This window comes from Haemaphysalis longicornis, unplaced genomic scaffold, assembly GCF_048455015.1.
Source record: "Haemaphysalis longicornis isolate Haplotype H1 unplaced genomic scaffold, Haemaphysalis longicornis Haplotype H1 scaffold_2, whole genome shotgun sequence".
Classification (NCBI taxonomy): domain Eukaryota; kingdom Metazoa; phylum Arthropoda; class Arachnida; order Ixodida; family Ixodidae; genus Haemaphysalis; species Haemaphysalis longicornis.
In genome coordinates this window covers 120513248-120531478 of record NW_027526295.1, presented here as the reverse complement: position 1 = coordinate 120531478, position 18231 = coordinate 120513248, and the positions used below count along the sequence as shown (strand labels likewise).

Here is an 18231-nt window from a genome sequence, read left to right as displayed (position 1 = left end):
TCTTAGGTAAATTCGATTTCGTTGAGGACACCGATGCCTCGCGTAAAAGTTTTTTTTATAGGACTACAAGAGGCATTTTGTAGCCTTTCCTTCCCGTGCACCCAGACATCGAAACGAACCTTGTGATACACTCGAAGCAGTAGATTAGTGCAGAGTGGAATTTAAACATTCCGCACGTTTTGTTCAATTTACGAACAGCAATTTTAGAGCCTTTCCCATGGTCTATGTGGAGAGTTCATATTTATTCTCTCAACGGGCGGTGAAATAGTGCAATGTGCGGTTTAAACATTCAGCCTGTTTTTGTGCAATTTTGCATGCTTGCATTCACACACCGTTCTTTTAGGCACCCTAACGATAAGGTGCCGTGGTAACACCCCAATCGAGAAGAAATACTTTTTAGCACCCCTTTAACGGTCGTAGCACCCTATGAAACTGTTGATTACACCCCTGAATTTTGGCACCCTCGAGGTGGGGTGCCCGAGCAATATTTGGGTGCTTGAAAGGTGCAAAAAGGGTGCAAAATGTTCAGTACACCCTCCTTGCACCTAAAAGGGTGTAAAAATGTTAAGATTTACACCCCTTAATATGTGGCACCCTCATGATTGGGTGCCGGAGCAATGTTTTAGTCCTTAAAAGGTGCAAAAAGGGTGCAAAATGTTGAGTGCACCCTTTTAGCACCTTTAAGGGTGTTAAAAAGTTTAGTGTGTGTACATAATGTGAATAGATCGCTTCACTCCGTCGCATCGTTCGTCTCATCTGTGTCCTGCCGCCACGTAACATTTTGGTGGAGTGTGCGGTGTCATCCCCATCCTGGCCTCCACATCGCATCGTCTCGGCCCGGGCGGAATCGTCGAGGAAACGTCGGCCGTGTCGGGCAGCCCCAGCCCACTGCGACGAGCATTCGACCACGTCCCCCGCCCCGTGACCCCAGCCCGTGACCAGCCGATGAAGACGAATCAAAATAATCTCTACACGATTGAGTTCGCCGTCTTGCCCATGTGCTCACACGACGTTATTCTTGGGTGGGACTTTTTGTCGAACCAGAACGCCGTATTTGACTGCGCCCGCGCCGAAGTGGAATTCTGTTCCCAAATGACGCTCCGACCCCGAACGATTCAGCTACTAACGGAGAAAAGCTGGCCTAGACGAAGACGTGGATATCCCGCCGCAAAGCTCAGTTCTCGTCGCCCTTTCCGGCAGTACTCTGGCGGATGGACCTGTTTTATTTACGCCATCAAACGTTTTCGTTGCTCGCAAGGGTTTGCCGCTTCCGTTTGCTGTGCTGACACTCCTATCTGGCCACACAGCGATGTTTGTTTGCAACCAGACGACCCGCCCTTTCAGCTTGCTTCGTGGGGAAACTGTCGGCAATATTGAACCTGTCGAATCCGTCTTCAGCCTCGACGTTTCCGACAACGATCGTGTCGGCATCGACCTGTACGGCCCCTTGCCATGTACTCCTTCCGGCAACCGATGGATTATTGTTGCGGTCGACTACCTAACCCGCTACGCCGAAACCGCAGCGCTGTCAGCCGCTACGGCGCGTGATGTTGCTGGGTTCGTCTTGCGGTCCCTTGTCTTGCGGCATGGTGCACCCCGCGAATTACTCAGCGACAGAGGGCGCGTATTCCTCTCTGAGGTTGTTGAATCCCTCCTCGCTCAGTGCAGAATTGTTCACCGCACTACGTCCGCATACCACCCACAGACGAACGGCCTGACCGAGAGATTCAACCGCACACTGGGAGACATGCTCACCATGTACGCCGCTCGTGATCATTCAAATTGGGATGTGGTGCTACCTCTTGTAACGTTTGCTTACAACACCGCCGCACAGACCACTACTAGCTTTTCACCATTTTTTCTCCTCTATGGGCGCGAGCCGTCTTGCACAATGGATACAATACTACCGTACAGCCCCGATTCGTCTGAGTGCCACCCTATTTCGGACATAACCCGACAAGCCGAAGAGTGCCGCCAGCTCGCCCGCTCACTGACAACAAATGACCAGGGTCGCCAGAAGCATCTTCACGACAACGACCACGCCTCATCTTCCTTTGGTGCTGGCGACCTTGTGTGGCTGTGGGTCCCCGCTACAACACCGGGTCTATCCTCCAAACTGCTTTCGAAATATCACGGCCCCTACCGTGTCCTCAAGTGTACTTCTCCCGTGAACTACACAGTAGAACCACTGACGCCCTCTACAGACCTTCGCTGTCGTGGCAGCGAAACCATCCACGTCAGTCGCTTGAAGCCCTACTACGACCCCGCAGTCGTTTCATCGCCGTAAGTCGCCAGGATGGCTCCTGCTTCACCGGGGGCAATTGTAATGGAGATTGCTTGAAGTGCTCTCGCCGTCCAATCCCTCTTCACCCACCGGTCAATCCCCGAATGAGCATGTACCACGGATCAACGGCTGTCAGCACCAGTGCCTGATCGCGCGGCTCGAGTAGCCGCGACTATGCAGTACTAGGTCATGTAATGTTCCCCCTCGATACAGTGATCGCTTTAATAGAACCTCCTCCCCCAGCCAATAATCCTATAGAAAAAACGAGCTCTCTCGCTACCTGCCCCAGCAACGTTATTGACATTTCCAAAACACTAACGGCCGACGAAAAAGGTATTCTAGAACGAGGTCTAACTTTCTGTCCCACAAATAACACTGTGAATGAATACGATTTGCACAAAGATCTCACTGAATTTTCTCGGAGAATGAGGCTAAGCGAGTTTTTTTCGGAGAAGCAGGACCAACCTGACATTAACGAACGCACCCTCCACCCTCCTAGCACTTGGACTCCAGATGTAGATCAATCTCCAGAATTGGATCTGTACTTAAAATCAGTATCAAGAGAAATATTGGCAACAACTAAGCGATCAAACAAGCGCAAGAACCTAACTCCGTCGGAAGAAGTTACTCTGAATTGCCTATCAGCCAGAACCGACATAGTCATAAAGCCAGCTGACAAAGGTGGCAGTGTAGTTTTTTTACCCATGGGAAAATACAAAGATGAAGCTTATAGGCAGCTCAATATCCCTTGCCACTACAAGCCCTTAGATAACGATCCGAGCCTGGAATACAGCCTAAAAATCCTTCAGAGCCTCACAGATCTACGATCTAGAGAATTAATAACGACTACTGACTTAAATTTCATGAAACCGAATAATAAGCATGCAGGACGTTTTTACCTCCTCCCAAAAGTCCATAAAGTCCCCGTAGAATTATTGTTCACTGCCGACATTCCTGGCAGACCCATAGTTTCGAATAACAATACCCCAACCGAAGCACTATCTCTGTTTCTGAATCATCACCTATCCGACATTCCGGCTCTTCTTCCTTCATTCGTTCAGGACACCCCCCACTTCCTCCGCATAATAGAAGAGATAAATATGGGCGGGCGCCTACCCAGTGGAACCCTCCTTGTTACTCTTGACGTTGCTGCATTGTATACAAACATTCCGTTCGCCGAAGGAATTGAAGCAATTTCAAAATCTCTATCAGTGAACCCGCACCAACATGCACCAGAAGTGTACATAACTTTGTTAAAACTAGTTCTAACTCTCAATTATTTTGAATTTGACTCTTCTTACTTTTTGCAAGTTTTTGGAACTAGCATGGGTACTCCATTCGCACCGACCTATGCCAACATTTTCATGGGGCAACTTGAAGCTACCCTATTAAGCTCTTTTCCGCATAAACCTCAGGTTTACCTCCGCTACATAGACGACATCTTCATGATTTGGGAACACGGTCGCGCGACTCTAGAAACGTTTATATCCCTTCTCAATTCTTCGCATCTGACTATTAAATTCTCCTGCCAGTATTCTGAAAAAGACTTGAACTTCCTAGATACTACCGTCATTCTAGACAACGGTAAACTTAAAACCACGCTTTTTAGAAAGCCAACAGGCAGGCAGCAGTACCTAGATTATAAAAGCCATCACCCCAGACACTGCAAACAAGGGATCTTTGTAGGACAAGCCACCAGGCTTAGAAGAGCATGCAGTGATGACAGTGACTACGTAGAGCACCTAGACGAACTCAAGGCCACCCTTATGAACAGGAACCACCCCAAAAGCTCGCTCGATCACGCGTACCAACGTGTGTCTAATCTCAAAAGGGATGACGTTCTCAACAAACAGCGGCAAAACGAAAGCGCCAGGCCACCTGCCCTAATAACTAAATTTTCAAACGCCCTCCCAAACGTAAACAATATACTGCGGAAGTACTACCCCATTTTAGCCAGTAACGACCGACTTAAAAAGACTTTCCCGGAAGCACCAAGGGTTACCTACCGGAGAAACAGGAATCTAAAAGATATTTTAGTGCATGCTAAAACAGGGCCTTCAAAGCAACCAGTCATAGCCAGCTGCGCCCGCCCCAGATGCAAGACTTGTAGGCACCTGCAAACAGACTGCGTTGTAAAAAGCACAGCCAGTAATTATGTCCACAAGATTAATTCAAGTTTTACGTGCACTTCATCCAACATTGTGTATATGTTGGAATGCTCAATGTGCCACAAACAGTATATAGGCGAAACGAGCCAACCTATGAGCCTACGGCTTAATGGTCACCGGGCAGATACTCTTAGCAAATCCTCCATTCAACTCCATGGAACCTACTGGAATTAATGCGTCTAAGGGCAACTTGGAATCCTTGCGATATTCACCGGGAATACAGCATTAGGCATTTTCGTGCATATACCTCATACAAAGACTATGACCGTTCACTCTGCTCTGTACCTGGTCACCTAATTTCTTTTTTTTTTCATTCTTTAGCGTCTAGCTTAATACTCGCCCTCATCCCTCCAACCTTTGCTTTTGGAATTCAATTTTATTTAGTTAATTTCTCTCTTTTTTTTACTCCGCGTGGTCTTGTGCCCGGTACGTCACTCTAACTTTATCTTTTCGTTTTTGAGTTTCAGGACAGGCCTGTTCCAGGAATGTTGCCGTGGGTGACACGTGCCATTTCAGTTGCCGGGTCATTGCTTTTTCTTTTGGTGTGGGTTTATGTGGTTTCCCTCCCTGTTTTTTTTTCTTTTTTCTCCTTTTTTTTTCCTTGACCTAGTTAAATTCCCCCCGTCTCTATCTTTTCTTTTGACCTGAGGCTTGCAGATAGTTTCTGATAAGGACCCCACCCTCACCGCCTGGTCTGCTTCCGGCGGTTCTGAGATCCTTTCCCTATACCCCCCGGCAGATCAATAAACACCCTCTCATCCTTTCTCTCCAAACATTCCACGAATATCAACCACCAGCTGACTTCCGTGTGACCTACTTCGCGGCCCCTCAATCTCTCCCCTGACACACTCCCAAACCAATCAGCTTGCTCAATTTCCCTTCCATCTTTCCTTCTCGCCTTTCACCTGGGGTCCTACCCCTATATAAACCGTGCCTGCCAGGCGAGAGATTGCCCTGAGGAAAGCAAGTTCTCTTTGCTGAAACGTAGGCCACAATCGTGCTTTTACCTTGTTCGAAGTTTTTCGTCTCTTATATATATATATATATATATATATATATATATATATATATATATATATGTATGTATATACAGGGTTCGTTTATAAAAAAGTCATGCATGCTCGCTTTCCGAATTACTACATCCACTGCATTTACTCGGTCGCCTGCTGTCACCCGCGCGACTACAGCTGGCGTCATTTTCAGAAATCAAATGGCAACAGTTAGGAGAGGTTCCACTAGATAGATTCCACGCTTCTTTTGGAACGCACGCGGAGTAGGGTAACGGGGCTTTATAAAAGTTCCACTAGGGTGCCTCGATTCACGCGCCCCTCCGCTGTACCGCAGCGCCGCTATCGAGGCAACCGGCCTGGGGCAGGGGAACGCGGTAAAGTTAAATTGAGTAAACCTCTAGAGAGTTTACCTTGGGAGCGACGCGACGAAGGAGGTACATCATGAGAGGTTAGCGGGGAAGTGAAAGATGGCATTTATTGGCAAATGTCGACGAAAGACGATAGTCGTTTCTCAGCATTTGCAACGGAAATACGGGGCTAATTTTTTTTTTCGTTAGCTATAGCTGGCATGTGAAATGTGTTGTTTGTTTTATACGTGGTCTGCGGAGTGAGGGTGTGCCATCGTGTAGATTCTGCTCCCTTGTGGGTACACATTATTTCCGGTGCGCACTCAATGTCATCTAACACCACTTCTATTCTTTTTTGCAACTGTTAAAAAACTTCGCTGCTGTGGCTGAGAAGAAACTCTTTTGATTCCGGCCCTAGCAATACACGTGTTTTCTCCCAAACCCGTGTTTTTCAATATAGAATATCCGTTTTTGCTGAATTGTGCACAATATTTTTGTAAATAAAAGTGGTTTCGGTCTTTTAAGTCGGTGCAGAGGTAGGGCGTGGCACGACAGTACGTGTTAATAACGAGTTGCATTGCACGGGAAGTGTCTGTCTTCTATGTTTTCGGAACGAAAGTCTTGTGCCATAGTTACGGAGCCATCCAAAGTTCACCTTGTTCTCTCGGCTGCTCAAAAATGGACGCGTCATTTTAATGCAAAGCTTTTTCTCCGTCACTGATGGCGACCGTGCGCACCCACAAAACCCTCTGCAGGAAAACCAACCACATGGAAACAGAGAGAGAGAGAGTTAGACAGCTCTTTATTAGAAGGAAGCAGAGAGGTCTCCAGGCATGTATTCGCCTACATGCTACTCTGCGGGGATGAAGTGAAGGGAATAAACGCCGTGAAGGAAGCAGGGCGAAAGAAAAGTGAAAAAGACAGAGGTAAGAATTAATGCAACATGGAGTGTTCCGTAGGTCACGTAAAAGTCCAGGTCGTCTCGCAGGCTGACAACGCATAATTCTACAATTTCCCTGCGACGCCGATGTCGTGTAAATAATCAAACACTGCATCTAACACTTTTCGCTGGGATGATGGAGATGACCATGGTCAAAGAAGAGCTTTCAATAATAAAAGTTCGTCATTGAGGCTCTCGATCTTCTTGTCGAGGTGGTTCCTTTCCTGGTTGTACGCCGGACACTCTAATAAAATGTGCTCAACAGTTTCTGGCAAACCACAGCTATCCCAGTAAGGGTTTGTGGTTTGACCGAGGCGATGTCGGTAGGAGTTCTTAAGTTCTGCGTTGAGGCGCAACCGATGATGGAGCGTCTGAAATCGACGTGGGATTCACTCTGGGAGCCTCATGCTGAGGTGAGAGTCCATATGATACAGAAAGGGGTGATGATTTTCGAAACCGCCTCTGGTGTTTCACCAACTACAGATTTTTCCTTGCACTTACGTTCAACCTGTTTCATGTTTTTCCGATCTTTGCTATTTAGCAGACGCATTCTTTGGCCCTCTGTTACTCCCTTTGACAACTATGCAACTCAGGTATTCGCTAATATAAGAACACCTAAATGAAGAACGGCACGATGTGAAACAGATGCACGAAACAAAACGCGAAGCTTTTACTATGCAGTATACCAGTTTAAACTAGTAACACTGTCTTCTGGCCGCACCAATTACAAAACTCGTATCCTGATGTGCTAGCCAACTGGATACAGTTAACGTCTATAAATCTCAAACCGTAACATCATTTCTATATGTAGGTGCTCATATACCCGCGTTCTATATCATTTTACCTCTGTGGTGCAACAAGTAAATGAAAAAAATGGCTGCGGTTTAGCCAAGCAAACCCTGGATATGCAAAGCGAACGCTTGACTTATTCTGGCCAACCCTTGGTTTCACTTAGTTAACTATTGATTTATCGGTAATTATTATCCTTTTCATCAAAAGTCTGCGTTTGTCCACGGTTGTTGTCCCGCATCCGGCGTTTTGTGACCAGAACGTCTCGCCGGGCGACATCAGCGGTGTGGTCAGACGCCGCTTACCGACGACGGCTTGAAGCTTCCGGCTACCGCGCAAAGCGTGGACAAGACGGGCCGGAATCGCTCTAATTCATGACCAGCCTGACATTCACCCGTGGAGTCACGTCGTCAAGCACAAACCAGCTGCGGAGAGCGCATGCGCGAAGCCAGCAGCGGTGGTGCAGCGGCGAACGCGACCCCTGCAGAGCTCGGCCCAGCCAGTGACGTGATGCGCAGATGCGATCAAATGAAGGGCAATTCTAGCGCGACGGCGCAACTGACCAACGGTATTGGTACAGCTTGGCTTATAATGAAAACATTCCTGTTCCATGTGGGTAAAACCCAGGCACTTCCTCTAAAACGTAGCGTGATCTACGCTTTCGTTTTATCAATGGCTAAGAGTGGACCAATGGTCGGCCGCTGCAGGTTGTAGGGGTTGATTCCCGGCGGTTTTAACAATTGTGTAGCTTTTTCTAACAATAATTAAGAAAAATGTTACCTAGAACAAATATTAAAAATAAACGGGTAAATTGGAAACGATTAGGTATGTGTATCTGCGGAGCTCACCTGTTTCAGCGTTTATACACGTTCTCTATGGTGCCGGAATGACAAGGCAAGGAAATTTCGGAAAATTTCTTTTGCGGTGGGAACACGTCGACTACAGCTGTTCTGCGGGGATGTTCTTCTCCGCAACTGCGTGATTTCTTTGTGACTTTCACGAGCAAAATAAAAATGTCAAAGTGTTCGCTGCATTCCGTTAGCGCGGGACAAACGTCGTCTAGTAGATGATGACCCACTTAGAGTTGTGTGTAGGAGCGTGTTCATCTTCGTGTGTTTGCTTATCTTCAAATTTATTGCTGTACGTTCGGGCAAGGGATGATATAGACAACGACAAACGTGCGTGTATTTACGAAAACAAATAATTACAACTCGACCTGCTACAGGACAGTTCTACGCGAAAAACCAAGGCTAAATTGGTCATTTGGGTTATTCTATCGGCAGCGTTTTCATGTCCAGGGTGAGACAATGTCTGTATCGATGTGGCGGACTTATGGCAGAACACTACGCCTGGGCTCCCGAATCCTGTTTGGCGAGCAATGCTTGCATCCCCACTTTACATCGCGAGGCCCTCAAACATTTAAATTTTTGAACGAGGCCATATAAATGTCTTCTGCTTTTTTCAGTTAAGGAAATCCCACCCACTGTACATTATTGCTTATAAATTACCCTCGGTTACACATAAGCGGCACATCCTGCTTTGTGTAAGTAGCCTTGTGCTATTCTTTGAAATACCCGCATCACTGCAAAGTGCGTAAATACTCGGTAGCTGGCCTACTCACTGCTTGCTGTCATGCTTGAATGTGGCACATGAGCGCACAAGCGGGACATTCCTCCTAGGGCTTATGTTCATAGTACCGTAACCTTGGATATATGTGAAACAGTGCATATATTTTACGTGTTCTGGAAAAGCATTTAAGGATGGTCAGCGATTTAGGTAGTGATTATAATCCGTTTAGAGCCACTATACAATGACTAAAAAGCGCGGCATCGTTTCTTCTCTATCTACATTTCCTAGGTTATACGTTGTTATATTTTTATATCAGATGCAATGGTAAATATCGTCAGACTGTAAGAACCACGAAATAATTGAGCGAGGAATACCCAGGACGGTTTTCTTGTATTTCCCATTCATTGGAAAGACTGCGTGAGAAGAAATGTAATTTATTACGGGGACTCGCCTCCAGGAGTCTTCATGAAGCGTCCTTGTATTGTTGCTTCAACTGATTTCCGTGAAATGCTTTGGGGTTTGTGGAATCTCATGGCATTGGCATCACCACTCAGGCGGTGTCTGACCGGAAGGAACACTGCAGATGTGCCGCAGCAGACGGGAATGATAATGGGTAATGTTCGTCGTAAAATTCGTAATTTTGCATAGCGGCTTTACAAAAGGGGCGTCGTCGCCTCTCCTCAGTAATATTTGTGATGCCATGTCGCAATGATGTGAAATATGTTTTCTGCACATCCCACGGCTTCGAACAATGGTATCGACAATGAACACGTGAACCCATTGTCATCGTGGTCTTTTCCTGCCGTCTAGAACGTGTGCGTGCTATCGGCCGCAAAGAAAGGCCCCACCCCCTTCTCTCTTGTATCCTGTACCTGATAGCAAACACATAGTATTTAAAAGTTCCTACAAAGCTTCACAGCGCACAACCGAACCACGATGTCTGTGGAGGAGTCAACTTTCGCAACAGTGCTCCTGATCGCCATTGTCGCTGTTGCCGCGTCGGCAGAAAAGTTCGCAAGTAGCAAGGATGCTCCAATAGTTCAATCAAACCTGTGGGCTCTCCTAGTCGCTGGATCGAAGGGTTACGAGAACTACAGGCACCAGGCAGATATATGTCATGCATATCACGTCCTCCGTAACCACGGCGTCCTTGAACAGAACATCGTAGTTATGATGTATGACGACATCGCTAACAACAATGTAAACCCAACCCCTGGTATCATCGTTAACTACCCTAACGGAACTGACGTATATCATGGAGTGCGCTTGGACTACACCAGAGAACTGGTAACGTTGCAGAACTTCCTTGACATCCTACAGGGAAAGATCGTCAGTGGTGGCAGCGGGAAAGTAATCGCCAGTGGACCCAATAACCATGTGTTCGTCAACTTCGTCGGCCTTGGAGGTTTTGGTGTACTTTCATTCCCGGACGGACCACTTCACGCCAGGAACTTTGCCCGCATCATTTATGAAATGGAAATGAAAAAGATGTTTTCCAAAATGGTCATCTACGTTGACGCCGACTATTCAGGTTCTATGTTTCAAAGCATTCTCATCGACAATAAGAACGTCTACGCTACAACCTCGGCCGGTTCTTACGAGCCATCGCATTCCTGCTATTCAGATTCGTACCGCAAAACGTATCTCGGTGACGCCTACAGCGTGAGGTGGATGGAATACTCCGACAGAGTAGACCTCCGCAAGAAAACCCTTAGCGACCAGTTCAACTTCGTAAAGCAGAAGACAACCAACAGCAGCGTGATGCAATATGGAAATTGGCGGATGGGGGCGCTCTTTCTAAGCGAATTTCAGGGAGCCCATGATACAAAGCCAATTGTGGTTCCAGAGAGACTCTGTCATCCGGTCAAGAGCAGAGACATACCCATCGAGATTCTGCGACACGAGCTGCAAAGGGCTTCCAGCCCCGAAGCCGTGCTCCCTATTTTCGACAAGCTGAGAGCAATCCATAGAAAGCGGACTTATCTTGATAACAAAGTTCATGAGATAGCCACAATAATCTCCAAAAGCAACGAAGAAATTACCAAGGCGCTCCTGGCGAAGAATCAACCTTTGAACAACTTTGCATGCTTCGAACACATTGTAGAAAACTTCAACAACCGTTGTTTTAGTCTGTCTGAAAACCCCTACGCGCTCGGTTCTCTTCGGGTGTTGGCAAACATGTGCGAAGGTGATTTCGGTGCTGAGAACATTATTGACGCAATGAGCACTGCCTGTAGGTTTATTGATGCAAAGAATATTGTGTGAAAATAGATTTTGTTTGCGCAATAGTGTTTTTTTCGCGCTTCTGAAATGCTCGCTTTATTTTAGGGCAACTGTCTGATCCTTCTCTTCGAAATGTATTTTGAGAAATAAATCCACTTCTGAGGCATGCATTGGCGCATCACGTGAGACATTCTTCGTGCTGTAGTGACGTTTCAGCGTTAAATTGCGCCACCTTGTTATAGACTCATGTCAAGAACCAAAGCGGTCGAAGGAGTAAATATTCACACCAAGAACCATACATGTTCAGGTGGCCTGGCGGATGGAGGCCTTTTTATTGCCGAAGGCTTCGTTCCTTCCTCAGCCAGCGCATTCACATGCCGTCCCACCGCTCATGAGGAGCGTAGGGGTAGGCCCTGGTGAGAAACTTGCTCGGTGGAGCGTTTCCAGTTCTTGTGGGTAAAAGTGCATGCTCTGAGACCAAGAAGACGGCTGACGGAGCAGTATGTGGGGTCAATCGCGTGTAATCTAATAACGTATTGTTTCCTTATGACCGAATAGTATACCGCGCTATTCAATCTATAAAACTGGTACAACTTTCTCCGACCGAGGTTATTCATACGCATGGATTGGAAATCTTGCTTAAGCAAAACAAAAATCATTTTAGAGTGAAGCTTTCTTTGATTCTTCCGGTTTTCACGAAGATGCTGGGGCTGGCTTTTTCCCAACGCTCTGCTAGATTTCGTCTTGCAGGAAAAGCTCAAGGGTCCTTATTGCACCTTCGGGGTCCGCAAAGCCAGTTGCGGTAGGGCATTTCGGAATTCTACAAACGATGACGGTGATCTCTCGGTACAGTGCCCGCAGGTCCGCCAGGGACGTCTTAGGTGGCGTCTTTCCCTTGCTAATGAAGACGTTGAACGTTGTTCGCTACGTCTTCTAACCTAAATGCACTCGCCACTGCTCACCGTTCTGAACATTAAGTAGCGATGCATAACACAAAAGCACAATAAAAAGCGCCACACAAAACTTTATTTCAATGCAGGTAAGCCACGATAAAAGCTTCGCGTATGTGGATTCCCTCCAATGCGTGGGATAGGTTCATTTTATTGCCTGTCTTAGGTCCTGCGTGTATCGTGCTCTCTGAGCTTTTAAAGACGGTAGTTTTTCTTGGGCTACTTAAACCCAGACATTTTTGTCTTTCTGTCTGCCTGTCTGTCTGTGACTCGATTCAGCCTCCCGGCCAAAGCAAAGTAGATATTGCGCAATAGTCTTATATACTCACAGCTAAAGGTAAACGTCTAAGCCCGGTTGATATGTTCATACTTGTCAACTTTGTTGAACAAGAACAAGACATTACGCAAATATAAGACGGGAAATTAGTACACAAGGGATATTTACAGTGTTCCTTTATTAAAAAATTTATGGATGCTTGGTTTTTCGATAGCCAATGATATTCTACATCTACTGCAGAAAACCACCTCCTGGTGTTGCCACACACCCACGCACCCACACGCACGCACACAAGGGGGATTGGACAGGGCTACATCGGTTGTTCCACTAGCTAGGTTTCACGTTCTGTTGCTGTTGTTGTTCCTGGTGTCTTGGCTCATACCCGCGTGGGGGATTGGCCAGGAATCGGGCGTGAGAAGGGCTAATGCGCCCGCTTAAAACACAGGAAACTTATACACCTGGATATTTATACACAAAAAGAAAGAAAATGGAATTGGTTGAAAGTTGTAAGTGGGTTTTTGAGTAGAACAATTGAGCTTTTTTCGACCGGAAAAACTACATGCAAGAATCAAAGCTAACAGGGAAGGCTCCTGGTCTCGGAAACGTATGCATGAATGGCTGCAGCCATCCCTTGGTGACAATATCCCAGTGATGTGGCCCCAAAAGATAGTAGTACGGGCATGGAAATAGGCGGGCCAATTCGTTGCAATGGCGTGGCAAGATGACGTTGCATCATCATTGAAAAACCACGGCAATGTAATAGGAAGTGCTCTAAAGTCTCCTGATTACCGCAGAGAGCACATCGGGAGGAGGTGGCTAGACCGGCCCGGTGCACATAAAAGTTGAATTGGGGGACTCGACAACTGAATGTAGTTAATGTGACCTCGCATTGTCGAGATTCTCCAAAACGGGTGTTCCAATTATGTTTTAAATGGACATAATCTTCAAAATTAGTGATGATCCCTTCCTGCACTCTTGCTAGGCGTTGGTAGGTACGAAACCTTGCTCTTGCTACAATGAAGGGAATAGGGCATAGGTCAACTGGAGGCCCATTTCACGACGATCGCGCCAAGGAATCAGTCTGTTCATTGAGCTGTAACCCTTTGTGACCTGGAACCCAAATGAGGCAGATGTCCCGCAAATGGGAAGGCACAAGGAAGTTGAATGTACGAATAATAGCGGAATTTTCGGATGAAGACAGAGGAGAACAAACCGATAAAGAGTCAGTAATTATTGCTACGTGCAAGTGCTGCGGAGGTACGTTTTTTAAGGCCAGAACTATCCCTAAAAATTTGGCTTGCAATATCGGTGTGAAATCAGGTAAACGCAGCGAGACTGACCAGTTAAGGTGTGGACTAAAACATTCCCACACCTGCTCGCTCCTCATGCTGGGATGCATCTGTTGCAACTATTGCATAATCCTGAAAGCTTGCCAAATCGTCGTTGAGTATTCCCGTTAAAAATCGCGACGTATGCATTTTAGCGTTTCTGGGGAAAATATTATGGAAAGTTAAAGGCGCAGGAGGAACGTCACAGGGCATTTTCAGTACTGTGAGAATATTGATACTCAATGGTGAGAGCAACGTCTGGGCATAAACACACTGTGGTCGAATGTACCGAGGCCACCAAGAACTGAAAAAGAGTGCTGGCTGAGCAACCATCAATGCAAAATGTCTGCTCTGTGGAGATTCAAAAATCCTCATAGCCGTCAGTACTGTCAGTAGCCGAAGCCGAGACTCCAGGCACGGAATACGGGCATCCACATACAAGATTTTATTGCTTAGAACGCACGTGGACCGCGGCCACGCGGTTCTATAAAACTTCAAGTCAACCGCCTTGATTCACACGCGTCACCGCCGTACTGCAGCGCTGGCATCGAGGAACCCGGTCTGTAGCAGTGAAACGCGGTAAATTCAAATCGCGTTCAGCAAACCCTTAGTGTGTTTACCTTGGGATGAGCGCGACCATACAGGAACATCGTGAGAGGAGAGCAGCAAAGCAAAAGGGGGCATTTCTTTGGCAAATGTCTACAAAGACAATCGTCTTTTGACGACATTGGCAACGGAAGGAGCAGATACGCGGCCAATTTTTTTGGTGATGGCGTTTTTGCCTTGGTGGTGAAGACGTGGAACGCTGCTCGCTACGTCTTGTAACTTAAATGCCCTCGCCACTGCTCACCGTTCTCAAAAATAAGTAGCGTTGCCTAACACAAAAGCACAATAAAAAGCGCCACACAAAACTATATTTCAACCCAGGTAAGCCACAATAAAAGCTTCGCGTATGTGGATTCCCTCCAACGCGTGGGATAGGTGCATTTTAATTCCCAGAATTTTCTTTTCCCAGTACGGCCGCACAATCACCTCCTTATAATGCCCGGCGTTTCCATAAAAAATACAGAACTGGCGGAAGTAACACTAATACATTTATTTGATATAGTAACGTAAGAATAGTAATAGCATAATAACGAGAGTAATAGCGTAATAATAATAGCCTAATACTAATAGGTCTAACAGAATATTGAAAAACAAAAAAATGAAAGCAAAAAATTAGTGCTATTCCACCCTGTGAAGCAGAAACACCTGCGAAGCTGGACGCATTCCGCGGAGTCCACAAAACAAAACATTTTTTTTTAATTTGCGATTGTGAATGTTTTAAAGCCAATTACCTAAATTAAATTTGCTAGGATTCGAACTTTACTCTCAGCGCACAAACATAGGGCTCTCTCTTTCCATACCGCGTCATAGGCAAGGCTACTGTCGGTGTAACACTCCAAACAACTCCGCTCAAGAAATCAGGACGCCGGACAGGCCGCAACCGGCCGCTTGACGTAGAAGTTGAAACCTACCGCCAATACAACGATCATCTCTTCAGTGAAAAGTATAGCTTATACGAATGGCGGCCACCTGTTCGGCGGCACCGGCTAGGCCGTTTTGACGCCCATTCGCGCTTGTGTCACCGCAGTCATCTGGTAACGGTGCTACCGCCGTTCTTAGCCGTATATGCAACTGATTTATTGTGGGGTTCAACGCGCCGAGGCAGCACAGGTGATGGGGCGCGCCGCAGTGGAGGGCTCCAGATTAATTTTTACCAACAGAGGATCCCTAACGTGCTCCGAAATCTCGAACAGACGGGCGTTTTTGCTTTTCGCCTCCATCAGAAAAGCGGCCGGCGCGGCAGGGGATCGAACCCACGTCCTTGGGCTCAGCAGCACAACGCCGAAGCCACTGAGCTGGCTCGGCGGTTATGTGCAACTGATAAAAGAGGCATCGATTGCGGTGAGGGGTATAACAGTTGTGTGTCGGCGGTGGCGAGAAGGAGCATATTAGCGGTGCCGAGTAAACATCGAAATGAAAACTGGGGTAGGGGGCGGGGGGTGCAAGACATATACTCCTTCGCAGTATTAAAGTTTTAACAAAAGTGCAATGAAAAAATCAAGAATATGCATGTTACTCATCTATCTAAAAAAATAGCACTGAACTATAAAACTCCGTAAAAGAAAGTTGAAAACGCGAATAGAAAAATGACATCAATGAGCAAACCTTCTAACGCCCTCCATTTACACAAAAATGCATAACTGGCGGATGTAATATGTTTATTCGCTGCAATAGTGCAAATAGAGATAACTGGTCGAACAGAATTTTGAAAAGCCAAGTGTTAAAAAAATGGAATGAACGAAAATTATACAAAATTAAACTATCGAAAGCAGAAATATGTATCTTGCACACCCCTACAAAAACGCACTCAAACACAGAAAGTCTGGAAAAGAATGTCGCAAAGACGAATAAAAGACAACGATAATGAGCAAACTGTGTAAAAATCTGCATTCCCCCAAAAGAGCTAAACTGCGGAAGTAACAAATTTAGCCATTGCAATAGCGTACATAGTGATATTAGGTGGAACATAATTTCTGAAACCAACAACGAAGCAAAATAGAAAAAAAAAATAGACACAAACAATCTGACGAAATCAAAATTATGCTTCTTATACACTTCCCCAAACAAACCGGAGAATAAACAAAAAATTGCAGGGAGCAATGTTGGAAATGCAAATGGCTCTCCTCCTCCCGCGCGCGCGGGAGGGGGAGAGTCGAGTCCGGCCGTGGTCGACTCGTGGCCTACGCGATCCGGTAGCCGACACACACACACACACACACACACACACACACACGCACACACACACACACACACACACACACACACACACACACACACACACACACACGCACACACACACACACACACACACACACACACACACACACACACACACACACACACACACACACACACACACACACACACACACACACACACACACACACAACAGATACCCACAGCGTTCGAAACAACTTAAAAGGCAAAAAGCATATTTTCGCGCAGCGATATCGCGCAAAAATGCTGTAACAGCGAAAAAAAATTCAGCACGCTGGCATTCGCATTTCAAGCAAACGACCACTAAAGCTGCGTGCAAAGACAATCGTGGGTGTTAAACAACGTACGTTAAAGAACTTTGTAGTTGTAGGAGCGAGTCAAAATACATAGACCACATATTGAGAGCTTTCTATCCCGAAGACGCGACAACGAAGGCTGATTTACAACTCAAAGCGCTGGTAGCATCGGCCAAACGAGCCTCGCTTCAACCTCGCTTCAGGCTAACGGCGCCGCCTCGCGGCGTTTGTCGGAGTTAGCAAAATTACACCACTCCCCTTGCTTCCGCGCCGAATGGGACGGCCGGAGCAACGGCGCGCCGCCGGTAGCCGATCGCGGAGGCCACGGTCGACTTTTCATAGTGACAGCCCACTCCCCTTGGTGCCGCCACGGTTCAAACCGCGGTAGGGGAGCTGCGCTGGCGTTCCTGGATCTGGGTGCGTTCCCACGTGGAGGTTTGGTGGTTCTGGCGAGTTCGGTCTCGACTTGTGATTCAGTTCCTGTTGCGCGTTTTGTTATTTTGTGTTCATTGAACTGGGAAGCCAGCAGTCTAGCCTGCGGCGTGAATTTGTTGGCCTGTGAGTCTCCTTCACGAAAGAAACAAATAAGCCCTGTAGTAAGCAGAACCATGGCTACCCGCCGGGCAGCAAAACCGGCTACGTAAAGAAAGGTGGCCTTGAGGTGACCTGTACCAAAATAGGCTTCTAGATGAGAACATTGCGAGAGGAACCTCCGAGGCGCAAATAAAGCGCTGGACGACAACTGCGCTGTGTGCGAGTTAAACTTCGAGCGGTGCACCCTCAAACGTCATTAGGTTCACGCGTGCAGGGACGAGAGGTCCATATTTTTCGCGGAAGCAGCAGATGCTGTGCCGACCATTCTACCTAACCTGCCTGATTACGCATCGAATAAAGTTCCGCGGGGAGGCTGCCGTAAAAGGGAAACGATCAGCTGGGGAAGAAGCAACATCGTCACTCAATGCAAGGCGTAAAGGGCGTTTCGAAAGTACCGAAGGTGGTAACAGTGAAAACGAGGTTGCGCTGAATGAGCACTTACATGAGCCCGAGACTTTCACTCGCAAAGCTGCACGACCCGACGCCGTGCCTTCTGCGGCAGAATCTCAACAGCCAAATGACTTTTTGGAAGCGCCGGGTACACACCTTCAGTGTTCTGGTCGAAGCATGCACTTCCTGGAGAAAATAATACAACGTTTTTTTGCACATCTGTGTTGAAATCTAACATGGGAC

At 46.9% G+C, this 18231-nt stretch overlaps 1 protein-coding gene and 1 pseudogene across 1 annotated transcript in view; both read left to right on the top strand.

Annotated features, from left to right (window-relative positions):
* LOC144169166 (uncharacterized) overlaps positions 1-18231 on the top strand; it is a 577944-nt gene that overhangs the window by 138942 nt on the left and 420771 nt on the right. The gene's annotated exons all lie outside the window — the stretch shown is intronic.
* LOC144170922 (legumain pseudogene) lies at positions 10044-11493 on the top strand (annotated as a pseudogene).